Below are 17,597 nucleotides of genomic sequence, written 5' to 3'. Positions count from 1 at the left end.
GCCTTTTTCCTCTGTGGAACATTCATAAAGTTCAGTATTGTCTTGGACTCAATTGACTTTCATTGGTTGGACAAACTCAAATGAAAGTTTTTTTTTATTATTATTGATTAAAGACCATCAAACAGTTTTAGAATTATATAAAGATGAGTAAACAATGATCTTCTAACAGTCAGAGTGAAATCAAAATTGACAGTGTTTAATTTGCTAGATCACATAGTTATTCTTTAGGTAAACAATTAATCTGTGCAAGTAAATCGACTGTAAACATTTAGTGGCAGTTCTTCTCTGTTGATGTCAGTTTGACTGCTTCAGCCACAATATTCTTAGCCACGCCCCTCTTACCATTAGTTTGCTACAAGATAATGATGTGCAAAAAAGAAAGCCCCGCCCACTTCTCATTACTCCATTTTTGTTGGAAGTATCCATCTATCCATCTATCTATCTATCTATCTATCTATCTATCTATCTATCTATCTATCTATCTATCCATCTATCTATCTATCTATCAAGATTATATATTTATTTATTTATTTATTTAGAAAGATACCAACAAGTGATAATTGTAAATTATCTGTGCATACAACACTTGCCCCTCACCTTGTAAAATTTTGATGATACTAAAGCAAGGTTGCGACAGCCTGTCAATCACATGAAATCAACCAATGGGAAACAACAATGTTCAAGTGACAATTCCTGAAAAATTAAGTCCAACTCTCATCCTGCTTTTTTATTACTTTAAAGCCATATATTGGCTATATGTAGGGTTGCCAGATATGGGAAACAAAACTTGTAAATACTGCATATATATGAGCAATATCACATGAGTAGCGATATGGCTGTATATCGGCACTGGTCGGAGGCGTGCATTAACATAAGACCACAGGCCGAGTGCCTTAGTGTCCCACCAGAGTGGCTTACCAAAAGGCAGATTGGTTATACAAAGAGTGGCCAAGACAAAATACATACATACATGGTATAAATACAGCACTGCAACATAAAGAAAAGAGATCGACTTAGAATGTCACCAGTTTAGTAATGATTTGATCAGGTGTAGTTTGAAAATATACTTTTATAGAGTTTATAGAGTTTTTCTCCTCTACAGGCTTATTATGCAATCTCTGTCGCTATCTTGCAGCAGAACATCATCCATCCTTTTTCTGCTCTGTATCAGTATGACTATCCTTATAATTAAGCAACATAGTTGCAATCTAAACTACATTTTTGCCTGAAAAAAGCCTCAAAATAACTTTATGTTATCCAACAGCAACATTATTTGTCAAACTGTAGTGAGTTTATTGAGCTGCTGTCACTCTATGTGGGTGGAGTAATACACAAGGGTGAGGAGGCTGTACGAGTCCTGTCATAACGGAAATATCGCACGGCTGTCAGCCAATCAGACTGTGTGTGTAAATTTGATAATTACGAGTTGCAATTATCTACAGTAATCTACATCTAGATTTAGTAAAATGTACAGCAACTTTTTTTCATGACGACCCCAAAAAATAAATATTGTCAACATTTACGCAATGCGGAAATGCGCTCCTGTTTTTATTCCTGTTCCCAATTTTAGAACTTCCGATTCAGTTGCCTATGAGAGAAATGACTACACGGTAAAACCCAACAGTCAACTTTATCAAATGAAATGAGTGTAGTTAACTCAAAATTGACCAAAAGTTAATTCTACTCGTTTGAAAAAAAATTTTGAACTCAGTGTTGAAGGTAATGAGTTAATTAAATACCTCATTACTTCAACTTAAATAGAGTAAGTTCACAGTACTCATATAAAATGGTTTGTTTTGAGTTAAAATCAGATTCCTTAAATGGTTTGAGTTGTCTCATTAGGTTTGACAGGGCTCAGTTGGTTTGAGTTCTCTTTATTTACTGGATTTTACTGTGCTCAAATTGCTTCTTTTACTCTAATGGATTATGTTCACATTACTCATTAGGTTTACCTAAATGGTTTGTTGTAATCTGTTTCTACAAATGATTTGAGTTATCTTAACTTTTTGGGTTTTACAGTGTAGGAATAAAAAAACAAAATTGTCAAACTACTAAGAGAGTTCATGATAAAAAGTAGAACAACACAATAGGAAAATATCTGTTTGCAACATGAAGCAACACAAGCTGGTTTTTAGCGTAGAAATCAATGGAAGTTAATGAAACCAGAATTCTCAAGCCAAAAAAAATTTGAGCCCACTCGTATGTGAAGAATAAGGTCAATATTATTCCAAACCCATAACATCGTTCATCTTCAGAACATGATCGTGGATATTTTGACTCAAGATCTGAAAGACTTCAGTTACTTTGCGAAAGGTCTCAAATGTTTAATCAAGCGATCAAATGTAAATCCATATGCAGCTAGTGGTTTAATCAAGGAGATTGTATTTGGACTGTTATTCACACACAGGAAAAACTTTCATCACAAAAATACACAGAAGCTCAAATACAAGAACAAACCTCACTAGTACAGTCATGTCTCTTCTGAAGAATTTGATTAATTCAGCCTTGGCTTAATATATAAAGATTTAGTTTTTGATCTCTTTATAAACATTTTGAAGCATCCGTCTAGAGTGTTGGGTTCAGCGGAGACAGAAATCAAATTGTACAAAAGTCTCATATGCTCGAAACAACCTGAGGGCAAGGAAACGATGGCAGAATTCTCATTTTGGGATGAACTAGCCATATTACTGTCACCAAGCCTTTAATATCACAGCGATTTAACACTCTAGTTCTTTTATAACCGGTAAGAAGTGTGGGATGTAAGCGTTTGACATTGTTCTGTTCCACAAACACTGTCCAGGACTCTACAGAGGGCATAAGAGGAGACACCGGTCTCAATTACTCCGACCAGTCACTTAAAAAGCACCGACTGATCGGTTGCTCCACTAATCGGTGGTGACAGAGGCTCTTCAACAGTAATTGGTCTGAATCCAGTGAAAAAGAGGCCAATGCACTGCCTTTAGAACTCCAGCATGAGCCTACACAGCACGCTAGTCGATGAAAATCCATTCTCAACACACTCTTTGTTATTAAATAAAGCCTTAAATGAATTCAATCAAATCTTTAGCATGCATTGACTCGGCTGGATTTATGTATAATGTGTTCTTAATAAATGCTTTTTTATGCACGCCCGCGAACATCAGCACAACGTCTCTGCGTGAACTGATTTTAATGTCTGACAGGCAATCATACACGTAACAAACGCTAAACAATGCAACAGTTGACATCAATTTGTAGGTCAATAGCAGACCGCCACCAAACTGCTTTGACTTGCAGAAAACGGCAATTACTAATGTTCCATCACTTTTACATCTTGCATATAAATTGCTTTATTCGGTTTACTTCAGATAAATACAAGCTTGCATGATGCATTAATACGAGCTGCCATTTTAGATGCTCTCGGGAGATCAACTATGACGCATTTGGGCTTTCTCTTTCCTGCTAAATACACACCATTAACAGTAATCTCTGAGTGAATTATGAGTCCTAGTATTGGTCGGAGTAAATGGTTTGCGGAGAATAACAGCGCATCGCTGAACGTCTAAATTGTTTTGACCCTGAACTCGACCTGAAACTGACAAGTTTTTTTTTTTTTTTTGGCTCTTTACTGACTCATGCACCCTACAAAAATCAACAGAGCCTCCTCAAAAGTGCTTTTTAAATCATACTTGCAATGTTTTCAAGTCTTTCCTAATGTGGATAATGTGCAAATAATAAAGATGGTTATTTTATTATTATTTCCTTCCGTGCACTAATGCTAGAAGCTCCAGTGCAAACTGACCAATGACAATGGATGTCCAATGCATGTACAAGTCAAAATTATTTGCCCCCTTGTAATTTTTTTTTTCTTTTTTTTCAGTATTTTACAACTGATACAAATTAACTAAAAAAAAAAAAAAAAAGGAATTTTTTACAGTATTTGCAATAATATTTTTTTCTCCTAATTACCCTAACTTGTCTATCTAAACTAATTAACCTAATTAAGTCTTTAAATGTCACTTTAAGCTGAATACTAGTATCTTGAAAAATATCTAGTCAAATATTATTGACTGTCATCATGCATGGCAAAGATAAAAGAAATTAGTTATTAAAACTATTATGTTGGGGCGAGGCAGTGGCGCAGTAGATAGTGCTGTCATCTCAAAGCGAGAAGGTCGCTGGTTCGAGCCTCGGCTCAGTTGGTGTTTCTGTCTGGAGTTTGTATGTTCTCCCTGCGTTCGCGTGGGTTTTCTCCAGGTGCTCCGGTTTCCCCCTAAGTCCGAAAACATGTGGTACAGGTGAATTGGGCAGGCTAAATTGTTTGTGGTGTATGAGTGTGTGTGTGTGTTGATGTTTCCCAGAGATGGGTTGCGGCTGTAAGGGCATCCGCTACTTAAAAATGTGCTGGATAAGTTGGCAGTTCATTCCGCTGTGGCGACCCCGGATTAATAAAGGGACTAAGCTGACAGGAAAATGAATGAATGAAAACTATTATGTTTAGAAATGTGTTAAAAAAATCTCTCCGTTAAACAGAAATTGGGGGGCAATATACAAGGGGGCTAATAATCCAGTATATATATATATATATATATATATATATATATATATATATATATATATATATATATATATATACATATATATATTTTATATACATATATACATATATATATATAAAATATATATATATATATATATATATATATATATATATATATATATATATATATTTTTTTTTTTTTTTTTTTTTTTTTTTTTTATGCTCAATATATTTTTATGTACCAGGAAACGGCAAAAGTTTATCTTGTTAATGTTTAAATAAAAGATAATAGAGAAAGTTCTTCAAAAACACAAACACAGTATGTTTTCTTCATACATGGTGGTTTCATTAGTGATTAAAAATACAAAATAAACAAAAAAAAAAGGCTTTAAAAATAAAAATCGCTCCTTTTGCACACAACTTAATAATTGTATATATATATTTTCATTACAATTACATTGAGCTACAATTCACAATAATAATAAAAAAATCTTGAAAAAAAATAAACCTCAAAAGAGAAATTAAATATTGCTTTATCAAAATATACTTCATTATTATATTAGTAGTAATAGTAGTATTATTTGATCATGGGTGCATAATGAATCAAACTATTGCTTACAAAAGAACAATTAAAGAAGAATAAATAAAGTTACAAGTCCATTTAATCAGTTCTATTTCATCTGCTTTGTCTCAGTGTCAGTATATTGTGCACATTCACAGGCATTGTGCACAGTTGTACACTGTAAAAAATGCAGTGTTTCACACAATACATTCATGTTGTCCCAACACAAATCGATTAAGCAAACTTAACACTTAACAAATTCATGTGGATTGAACATAAAAAAATTATGTTGTCCCAATGAAATCTCAAGAATTGTATTGTCATGTCATGTCATTTTCATCTGCTTATCCGGGGCCAGGTCACAGGGGCAGCAGTCTAAGGAGAGAACTCCAGACTTCCCTCTCCCCAGACACTTCCTTTATTAATGACTCAAATAACTTATAATAAAGTCATCTAGAATGGCAAAGAAAACATTCTTGCAGGACTCCCAGAGTTCTTCAAGATTATTTGGATTCATCTTCAATGCCTCCTTCTTCATCTTACCCCAGGCATGCTTAATAATGTTCATGTCTGATGACTGGGCGGGCCAATCCTGGAGCACATTGACCTTTCTTTCAGGAACTTTGATGTGGAGGCTGTAGTTTGTTGATATGAAAAAATGGAGACAGTTATCAGGAACAATAGGCTTACTTTATTTTAGCTTTCACGTGCTTGGCTGCTCATAACATCACCAACTTGTACAACCACCCGGATAGGGAAAACTGTGTTCTTCCGGGCACCGGAAAGACCATATATGAACATAGCAGTTATCTACATCCCCTTTCTTTAGTTTTTTTGTTCTCCCTCTAAGAGAATACTTTTACAACTTTACAAATGTCTTGGTAACTTATAGAAATAGCAAAACTTGCATTGCAACTGAAAATAACAATAAACTATCAGAATTACTCTCTGCAATAATATGTTCTTTATGTTGATTTTAACAACATTTAGTCAAAGTACTTTGGATTAGGCTTTGAAACCCGACCATATCTAGTACGATAAGGCAACTTTTGATCAGTTGGCTCAGGTGGAATGTTCTCTTCCGTACGCACAGCATCTTTAGGTGGGCTGTTGCTGTCTGGCATAGAATGAAGTTGTGACAACAAGTCCTCCAGATCGGCCTGTCTGCAGTGTGGTAGTGGTTCTTTTACAGGAAGCAGATGTCGACGATTTCTCCTGTACTCTTTGCCATCGGACTCCACAATATACGATCTGGGCTTGACAAGAGGGGTTCTGACAACTCCAATTTTGTCGTGTCCTTTTGTTGTTTGCATCCTTACAACTTGGGATTCATGTAGTGGGGAGAGCGGCTTGCTCTTTTTGTCGTAGGACATTTTTTGCATTTGTCTCTTTTTTGAAAGTTGTGTTTTTACCTTCACTGTGTCCTTCGTCCTTGGTTTCAGCATCTGTTTGCTGATTGGCAAATTGGTACGTGTTACCCTGGACATCAGTCTCTGTGCTGGTGAACCCAGGATCTTATCCCGAGGAATGTTGCGGATGTTTAGCAAATTCAAATACAAGTCCATCCCATCCCTCTTGGTAGTTTCAAGCAGGCGCTTCGCACTACGAACAGCTCTCTCTGCGAGGCCATTCGCCTGAGGGTATTCAGGACTACTAGTGATGTGACAAAAGTCCCATGAACTTGCAAAGTCTCTGAAAATCTGGCTTGTGAACTGCGTGCCATTATCGGTGATAAGCTTTTGGGGAATGCCATGCACAGAGAAGTGCCTTTTTAATTTGCTGATGATGTTTTGTGAGGATATGTTTGTAAGTGAATTTATCTCAAACCAGCCAGAGTATGAATCAACTAGCACTAGGTACTGTTGACTGTTCCAGTCAAATATGTCAGTGGCAACAACAGACCAAGGCAGTTCTGGTATTTCGTGTAGGTGCAATGGCTCTTTTTGTTGATGGGGCTTCAAAGCATTGCATATGCTGCAGGACTGTACAAAATTGTCTATGTCCTGTGTTATAGTCAACCAGAAAACAGCATCGCGTGCTCTGCGTTTGGTCGCTTCTGCTCCTGCATGGCCTTTGTGCAAAATCTGCAAATATTCACTCTGCAGGCTGTGAGGAACTAGAACTCTTGTTCCCTTTGTGATGATTCCATCCCCAACACTGAGCTCATCCCTGAAAGGAAAGAAGGGTTTCAATTGCACTGGAACACTTTGAATTTTTCTTGGCCAACCATGCTTAATGGTGTTACATAGAATTTGCAGAGAGCTGTCTTTTTCAGTGTGTTCTCTGAGCTCTTGTAGCCGGTTTACTGAAATCATCTGAACAGCCAAGACATCAAACTCCTCCTCATCATTTTTTGTTGTCACCTTTCTGGGAGCACGTGACAGAGTGTCAGCCAAGTAAAGCTGTTTTCCTTTTTTGTAGGTAAGGGTCAAATCGAACTTGTGCAGCTTCAGTATCATTCGCTGTAGTCGTGCTGGAGCTGATTGTAGAGGTTTGTTCAGAATTGTAACAAGGGGCTGATGGTCTGTTTCCACCAAAACCGGTTTTCCATAGATATAATCGTAGAACTTTTGACAGGCAAAGACCACAGCCAATAGCTCTTTCTCGATTTGTGCATATCTCATTTCAGTCTCAGTGAGAGTGCGTGAGGCATAGCTAATAGGCTGATCATCCTGTAAACATGCTGCGCCCAATCCATATTGAGAAGCATCACACGTGATAGTTACAGGTTTGCTTACATCAAAATACCTCAGCACTGGTGGAAATGTGATGCACTTTTTTAGCATGTTAAATGCCTCCTGCTGTTGATGCGACCAGCACCAAGCTACGTCCCTGTGGAGCAGCTGTCGTAGTGGTGTTGCCAGTTCACTAAAATTTGGAATGAATTTGCAGAGGTAGTTAGCCATGCCCAAAAAACGTTGCAAAGCAGCTTTGTCACTTGGTGGTTGCATTTCTGTTATGGCCTGTATTTTGGCTGGGTCTGGTTTTAGTCCTTGTTCTGTGAACAGATGGCCCACATAACTGACTTCTCTGAGCTTGAACTTACACTTCTGTGGGTTGAGTTTTAGATTCACCTGCCGTGCCCTGTTTTGAACCTTCTTTAAGTTTTCATCATGCTCTTTTTCCCCTTTTCCTCCGACGATGATGTCATCTACAATTATGGCACATGGAAATCCTGCAAAGATCTGTTCCATTGCCCTCTGGAACACCTCAGATGCCGAATTAATGCCGAAAGGCATGCGCAAAAAACGATATCTGCCAAATGGAGTTGCAAAAGCAGTGCAAAGGGAGGACTCGTGATCTAACTTAATTTGCCAGAATGAGCTTTTAGCATCAAGCACTGAAAAGACATTGGCATTGGACATTTGTGAAGCTACCTCTTCTACTGTGCGCATGGGATGGTGAGGGCGCATGAGGGCTTCGTTTAGATCCCGTGGATCTATGCATAAACGAATCTTGTCAGTGTCTTTCTTATGTGTGGCAACCATTGAGGACACCCACTGTGTGGGCTCTGAAATGGGTGTTATTACCCCCAGCTTTGTCATGTTTTTTAATTCAGCTTCCACTTTATCCCGCATCGCCACAGGTATTCGGCGAGGGGGGCGGACCACAGGAGTAATGTCCGGGTTAATCTTCATCGAATATGTCACTGGTAAGGTGCCTAGCTTATCATCAAAGAGGTCAGCATATTCTGTAAATATTTCTTGTGGCAAATTTGGATTTTTGTTGAGATCAATTCCATGCACTTCTTCCTTAAGGGATATCAAGTCCATTTTTAAACAGTCTGGCAGGCCCAGCAATGATTTGACATTTTTATCAACAACGTGAAACTCCAACATATGTGATTTTTGTTTGCTAGTCCAGCATTGCATCATCACCGTTCCTTGTGTTTGAATCACAGTGCCTCCATAAGCCACTAATGTTGTTTTTGACTTTTCCTGGATTTTCTCATCATGTCTCAGTGTTTGGTATGTCTCAGTTGAGATGACATTACACTTTGCTCCGGTGTCAATTTTAAGCTCAAGTGGCTTGCCATTTACTGTCAGGCTGCAATGTATTTCTTGCTTGTTTATCCTGTTATGACTAACTGCATCTATTTCACTGGCACCCAGACACAGTCCATCGATATGAAATGACTCTTCGCTACTGTCTGTGTTTGCGTCAGTGATTTGATGAATGGATTTGAAATTGTCGTATGACGCAGATTTGCATTGGGACATGAAATGATTAAACTTTTTACAACGGTGACATTGTTGTCCAAAAGCTTTGCATTGATCACGTTTTGCTGGATGATTTCCACCACAATTTTTACAGTTGACAATGTTCTTTGTCCCACTCTTGTGTTTTCGCTGCTGGTGCTCAACTGCCTTTTTTCTCCCCTTTGCATTGAAGTGTATTGCGTCGACGCTCGCAAGCCCGCTACGCGGTGCGGCCAGCACTTTCGTGTGCTGTTCGGTCAATTCGCTGATTTGGCATATCTTAATCGCTTTTGTAAGCGTCAGATGACTTTCTCTGAGCAGCACTCTTCTCACGCTATCATTGTCTATGCCACATACTAGTCTGTCTCTGATTAATTCGTCTGTGAGGGCACCAAAGTTACATGTTTTTGCTTTATTTCTAAGTGTACTCACATAAGCTTCGATAGTTTCTCCTGGTTTTTGATTCCTGGTATTAAATGAATGTCTCTCCATCGTCACATTTGTCTCCGGATTACACACTTCTCTGAATTTCCGTTTTAAACATTCTGGATCCTCTCTTGACTCCGCTGGCGTGATTACATCTTGACCATCGGCTGCCAGTAACGCTGGAGCGTATGTGAACGAACGCTCTCTCTCTATCGCCTCTGGTCCCGCAAGATTGAGGAGTATGTAGGCTTTGGTTTTTTCTGGCTTATCGCTGTGAGCTGCGGCGATGAATATGTCGAACTCCAATTCGAATTTTCGCCAGTTTTCAGCTATATTGCCGTCGAATATCAGCGGGTCTGGTCGGCGAAATCCCTCGGCCATTATTTCTTCTTTACTTCTGACACCATGTAGTTTGTTGATATGAAAAAATGGAGACAGTTATCAGGAACAATAGGCTTACTTTATTTTAGCTTTCACGTGCTTGGCTGCTCATAACATCACCAACTTGTACAACCACCCGGATAGGGAAAACTGTGTTCTTCCGGGCACCGGAAAGACCATATATGAACATAGCAGTTATCTACAGAGGCTAAAGTACGAGAAGTGCTATCCTGCTAAAGAATTTGCCCTCTCCTGTGGGCAGCACAAATGTCTTGACACCTCAGGCTGTTGATGTAGCCATCCACTCTGCAAATCTCTCACATGCCTCCACACTGAATGTAACCACACAAAACCCTGAATTTTCCTTCACCAAACTTGACTGATTACTGTGAGAATCTTGGGTCTATGCACGTTCCAATAGGTCTTCTGCAGTGTTTGTGACGATTAGGATGCAGTCATGACATGAGGGTGAGTAATTAATTACATTTTTAATGTGAATGTGGGTTTACTGTTCCGCCATCGAATAAGATATTCACACTTACAATGACAGCTGTGAACCATGATGAATGGCGCAGCATGATTTTTTATATTCATTTCCTGTGTTTACAAGTGTTGTGCCGGTAAGCAGAAAGATTATAACCTATCATTTATAATCAGGGTTATTTTAACAGTTTGGAATAAGATTGTCTGTATTTACAGAAGTATAATTATCAGCTGAAATATGGGGGAAACAGTAGTGTTTTGTGCTTTCAATGTAAGGAGAGCAGGTTCGATCAATATTCATTTACACTTCAGCCTGCCTGGAAGATTCCCTCACGGTAGATGCACTCAGATCAATGCAGTGAATTTGCATTTTTTTCGAAACACACTTTTGTCCAAGGCACTTAAATATATTGCGTAAATGAATATCATTAGTCTAGGTAAATTGGGAATCAAATCATTCACCTTCATGGCGATTGTCAATCAAAATCCAGTAAAGGGACACAAAATGTGTTAAAAAGCTCTGGTATTGACTCGATGTCATTTGCGAGCTGTTGTCCCATAATGCTAAATGACACCTGCATCTCTGAGGTGCGTCATTCAGCTTTTGGCATGATGTGTAAAGGGGTTTTGTGCCAGACTGTGAGTGTTCTCATCTGCACTAAATATGACTGTGATGAGATGCACGCAGGCGGCTCACCGAAACACAGAACGCACCATTCCCACAGCGTGTACGCTCCCTAATGGATACATTTTATTCTCATCTCATTCCCTATTCTTCCACAAATAAGCATGTAAGGCAAAAAATAGACTTGCCTCAGCAACTCACCGTGATTGTGAATATGATTTTACACCATTAGCCTCGTTATCTTGGAGGTGTAATTGAAACTGGTTCCCACATTCATGCTTCAGCTGGCTTAGGAAATGATTAAATATATTTTTGCCATGGTTTATTTTGTTCCCCTTCCTGCATGACTCTTAAATTTTAATTTAATTTCAGTTTCCATTCAAAACCATATATAGTTCTAGATTGTGAAATACAGTACAAAATGTACAAAATAAAGTGCAAACTCGCTAGTTTAGCCCTGTTCAGGGTGGGATTCCAATCACATGGAGAGGTGTTAGTAATTATTACCAGAGCTCAGTGTTTATGGACAATGTCAGAAAAGATCATAGTGGCATTTACTGAAAAAGTAAAAAAAAAATTCATAATTTCTTGTTTAGAAGTTATTTTGGGGGGACGTTCAGTTGTAGTGAGAACAGAAGACTTTTGTTTTCTGCATTTTTATATCTTAACATTTTATTTTTACTTCTTTAAAATTTTGATTAATATTTCTGTTTTGGCTATTCCCACAATGGTTGCTGAATTCAGCAGTTTTATATTAAGAAATAAGCTTTTTGATATGTTTGGACCCAATCCCAAATCTACCCCTTAGCCCAGAGGTGTCCAAACTCAGTCCTGGAGGGCCGATGTGCTGGAGAGTATAGTTCCAACCCTAATCAAACAAACCTGAACCAGCTAATTAAGCTCTGTCTAGCTATACTAGAAACTTCAGGTGCAGGGGCGTTGAAGCAAGTTGGAGCTAAACTCAGCAGGACATCAGCCCTCAAAGACCTAGTTTGGACACTCCTGCCTTAGCCCTTCCCCCTACCCCTCATTTTTGCGTGTTCACGAGAAGCGGTGGGGGAGTCCCAATTCTCTTTAGCTTGAACGCGTAGGGCTAAGGAAAGGGGCTAGATAGCCCTTGAAACTGAGATTTTTCAGGAACACCCTCGAAACCAAGGGGTACAACAATTTCTCAGAATACACCAGCTACAATGACAACATGGCTGCACACAGAAGTCAGGAGATGTACGAATTTTTACAACAAACAAGCGTAGGTTTTAATAGATTTATAACAATGTTTGTGTTTTACCATTACGCTTAAAAAACGCTTTGCTATCTACAATCCATAATAATAACTCCTGTATAGTAGTCCCACAGCATACTTTCACATCTTTCATTGGATGTCATTCAATCCCTTGTCAGAAAAGTGGTCGGTGATTAGCTGTCTAGTATGATGTTAATAATGTTTTCGTGTTTACATATGAATATGGCCATGGTGTAAATGCACAGTACAGTTACAAGCTTATTGCCACATTATATCATTATGATAACATGATATCGTTGCCTTCAGTGATTTCCTAAAGATAAATAGCAAAAAATAATACAACCGGACTAACTACAGCAGTCACCATCGTTGATCTCATATGAAGAAAGAGACTGCAATGACATATGATAATGAGTGCAGGTGTTGTAGTGCTGTCCTATTTCTTAGGGGTAAAATTTGAAGCCTTTTCCCTTCACCCTCTATTTTAAGGGCCAATGGGAAGGGGTAGGGATAGGGGTAAAAAATAAAATTTTAATTGGGCCTAACCATTAGTTTGCTAAAAGGGAATGATGCGTAAAAAGGAAGCCCCGCACCCTGCTCAATATTCCGTCTCAATTGCAAAGTACATCACCATACTTAAATAATAAAAGACCCAGCAACTTCCAGTTCATGTAGACTTTGTCACCATGAAGTCATATATATTCAATATTGAAGTCATATATGTCAAATTATTTGGCACAAAGTAATTTGCCATGATTCAGCTTTTGCTTGTAAAGCCTGAGATGCTACAGTACAGTACCACTTCATCTGCTTAATTAAAAAGTAATGTTAGATGCTTGTTTTTTAGCTACTTGTTTAAAATGAGCTTAATCATCACTTTTTTGGGGTTTACTTAAAACTTAACTGTTTTATGTTAAATGTACTTAAATTTGGTAAAACGATTAAGTTAACTTAGTCTGATTGTGTTGGGACAACATGAATAAATTGTGTGGAACCCACTATTTTTGTTACAGTGTGTGGTGCACTAGCTCAAAACAGTCTAGTAGTCTATAATCGTATATTTACCTCAGGCCAAAGTGTGTGGGAGCCATCCAATTCTAAATTTGTTTATAATCACAAAAATACTATCAAGTTTGTTTGCAAAAACATTGGATTATTTTTCATTGTACTTTTTTAAATGGTCAGTCCGGTCATTCTCCTCTCACCCTTGGAACCAGTAAGCAATTTTTGCCCACAGAACTACCGCTACTTTGTTAGATTATCAACACAGTTGTGTGTGAAAATTCCAGCCATGGCATATTGAATGTCAGAGAAATTATGAATTTGGAAAAAACATTGCAGAAATTATTGTTTACTGTTTACATGGCATGAAATTTTAAACACAATTTAATGATACATCCAGGCTTGTGCCTTCAACATAGTTGTTTTTTCTGTCAGTCAGAGCGCAGTCATCAGCATATCGAGTGATGATGCCAGTTGGCTCGGCGCTTGTGTATGTCATCATGCTGAACACATCGCCTGAGCCCAGATGGATGATACTGTTATCCCACAGGTTCAGTATATTTATCTACAGCAAGATCATTCATCAAATATACGTCTGATCAATCAGTTCAAGAGATCTATGCTCTGCACCCAGCAAAATTTAATATAGTCTCTTATCAGCTATTCAGACAGCTATTAGTGACGCCATTTATTGAGGTGGGTTTGTCATTTGAGCATAAAAGCAGAGATTTTTCAATTTTATTTAAAATAAATCTAGGGAAAAAATCTTACGGATTTCTTCCAAATGAACTTGCCTGTATCTGGCTCAGGAAACGGGTTTTGGATTTTGCTGTGTTTACAATTGATTTATGTGTCATATTCCTGTCTGCATCTTTCTATAAAAATAGTTTGAAAAAATAACCAACCAAAAAAAATAAATAAATAAATATTAAACTCTCCCTTTTTCTGGCTCAGAGACAAAGACAAATGTAGAAGGTGATAATAAGAATTCCTTCAGAAAGTATGGTTAGGAGAATGAATGCAAATTGCATTTTTGTAGTTCCTGCCTACATATCTGAAATGTTATTTTAAAAAAAGTATATAAAAAATTTACCTCGACTCTCCAGTTCTTTTATACAATATATAAGTGTATTCCTATGTAAGGGAAAATAACATAGATGACAAATTATGTTTAGATACCTTCTTTATCAGGAACTAAAGTTTTTTATGTGATCTTTTTAAAATAATTAAATGCATTTTTGTTTTGTTTTGTCTAAGGCTTTTGCCTACAGCTATATATCACCTACAATTAAATCATCTTTTGTAAGCTGTTTGGACAGAAATGTGTGTATGTATAGTGTTTCCACAGTCATATTGGGGTGATATAAACACAAAAAGTCTATTTTATTTTTATTTTCCTGATGTTAAAATACGATCCAAATCCCTTCTGTTTTGAACCGAATTGATTGACAGTCGCATATTAACATGTCTCTGTAGTAATGCGTATAATCATATCAACAAGACAGAACATTCGCAAAGCAACTGGGATAAAATTATCTGTTCAGCTTTCTGTGATCATAAATCATCATCAAATGCAATCAAGAATGAGTTTTAAAAGTTTAAAATGTTTTTTTTTTTTTTTTTTTTTAAACAGTGCATGTTTGTAATGATGTCTTTTATCAACAGTCGCATGTCAGTACAATTATAAAAGAAGATGCTTCAATCCTGGTTTGTGGACATTAAATCAGTTTATTTTGTACATTAACAGCAGGGGATATTAACGTGTATCCTGTCACATTTGGCGTGTAAAAACAGTGCAAAGTTAAATGCATGCACTATGTGTTTATGTCTGTAGCTATGTTTCCATCAAAAAATGTGAATTAAATTTTATGCGCAAAACTGGAATATTGCATAAAAGATATGCGCATAAAGCAGCATTTCCATCCAACGAGTCAAATCATCGCTTGCAAAATTAAAAAAATAGTCAATTCCTGATTAACTGGTGCCAAATATCAACAGTAAAAACATAATTTGCTGAGGAAGGAGAAGCTGTGTGAATCTTTTCTTTATTTAATAAATGACTTTCACCTCAGAAGACGATGCCTACAAGCAAGGAACACGTGGTGGCGTTTGAAGCCATGGGACGCAGAATGCAGACGCTCTTGACAGTTCTGGAAGTATTTAATAATACAATAACACTAATACTGAAATAGTTAGGGCGCTTTAGAATGACCAAAACAACCTTTCAGATATTTCACAGTGTGGTCAACCTGCTGGTTTGTCCATTCACACACATTTTTATCATCACATGATCTTTTATAACAAGATCACATGACCTTTTTAATGTGTAAACTGGAATTTGTTCTGTAAAAGTCTTTCCATCGTAGTTTATGTGCATATTTTCATACTGAATAAATAGTTAGAATAGGTGGATGGAAACGTAGCTTGTGTGTGTGTGTGTGTGTGTGTGTGTGTGTGTGCGTGTGTGTGTGTGTGTGTGTGCGTGTGTGTGTGTGTGTGTGTGCGTGAACTTTGTAACAGCATTGTGTGCGAAAGGCTTGAATAAACTGCACAACAAATACATCAAATAATCATTGAAAGTTCTTACTGTAGTGTTTCTCACAAACGTTACGTGACATCTGCTTCCTTCATGTCTGTCACTGTGCTGTTTATCTGGCGCTGCATTAGATGGAGGCACACTCTGACAGGCACGTGGGAACTAGCTCATTTGCATTAAAAGAGCAGGCAACAAAAACAGCTACAATGTGGTCAGAGCTGAAAATTCCAATTTTCTGAAAGGTATATCAAATAATCTGATAGGTGTTTTGAGCTGAAACTTTATAGACACATTCTGGAGGCACAAAGACTTATCTTAAAGCTTGAAAAATGGTAAAATAGGTGCCCTTTAATGCATTCTTTATTTTCAAGACAATCGTGATAGTCTTAGATTTTCTGCTGTATTCTCTGCTTCTTTCTTTACCCAATAAAAACCAAGCTTTTCCAGCCTTTGCCGAGTTAATTGCTAAAAAGAAGCTTTTCACAAATAATTTCAGGCTTTTATAAGGAAGCCTCGTTTTCCGAGATCCAATCATGGTGTACAGAGCTCAGATGTCAATGCCTGTGCTCAATTAGAGCCAATCCATCTGAATGACCAAACAGGAGAATTACAGAAAAAAGCCTTTCACATTTCCTTTCCTGTACACTACCAAATGAGATCCATTTTACACATTTACATTTCCCAATGTTAAGACTGCTTTTCATGCAGAACTACACAGCATTTGCAGTGCAAAATCTTACAAAGCACTTTCAAGGTCACGTGTTCACATAAAAGATGTTTTTTTTCACTCAGTGATGAGATGAGACTGCGACCTGAGACCAGAAAGATGATTGTTAAACCACTTATGAGGCAGCAAGAGACACTCTTTTTCTTGGAATTTATACTCAGGAGATTTTTACATTTGAATGGATTGTAATGTAAGACCAAAATGGCTCACCATCAGCAGCCTTCAAATAAGAAATCTCAAACACGACCTTTGTGTCACATGTGAACTGATCAATACGTTATGTAGAGGTGACCTTTTGTTGTCCCGATGATGTGTTAGCTTTTTTTCTGGGACCAAACAGAAGGGGAATAGTGCATTTATGAAGGTCTCGGTCTCCAAGAAAACATAAGGTATATTTCTTAGCATCTGTTTTATATTAAGTTGAAATTTTAAGTGGATGCATGGACTAATGTTTAGCCTTTACTAATTTTTTTATAACTGGAGGGACTATGTCTCTTGGCTGGCCTGAGTGTGTCTCAGAGTCCACCCGGAGGAGCTGAAGGAAGTGTTTGGGGAGAAGGAAGTCTGGTTCTCCTATAAGACTGCTGCCCCACGACCCAGCCCTGGAAAAGTGGCAGAAAATGAATGAATAAATGAATGAATAAATGTTGATATGGAATGTGGAAGAGATTTATTTTTCATTAGCTTGGTAGCAATAGTATAGATTTCCTTCAGACTGGCTGGTGCATTCATAGGATTTCCAATGAGCTAAAACAGATTGCTGAACCAGGAGGATCCCTGGGGTTTACAAATGGTAAATGGCTCTTAATTAGGCAGCTGTCCAAGCATGTAAAAGGGCAGGAGGGTAATTAATGGGGAAGATGGTCTGATTCAATAAGAAATGTACCTGACTGG

The sequence above is a fragment of the Danio rerio genome, chromosome 2 (assembly GCF_049306965.1).
Source record: "Danio rerio strain Tuebingen ecotype United States chromosome 2, GRCz12tu, whole genome shotgun sequence".
NCBI lineage: Eukaryota > Metazoa > Chordata > Actinopteri > Cypriniformes > Danionidae > Danio > Danio rerio.
Note: the sequence above shows the minus strand (reverse complement) of the source record.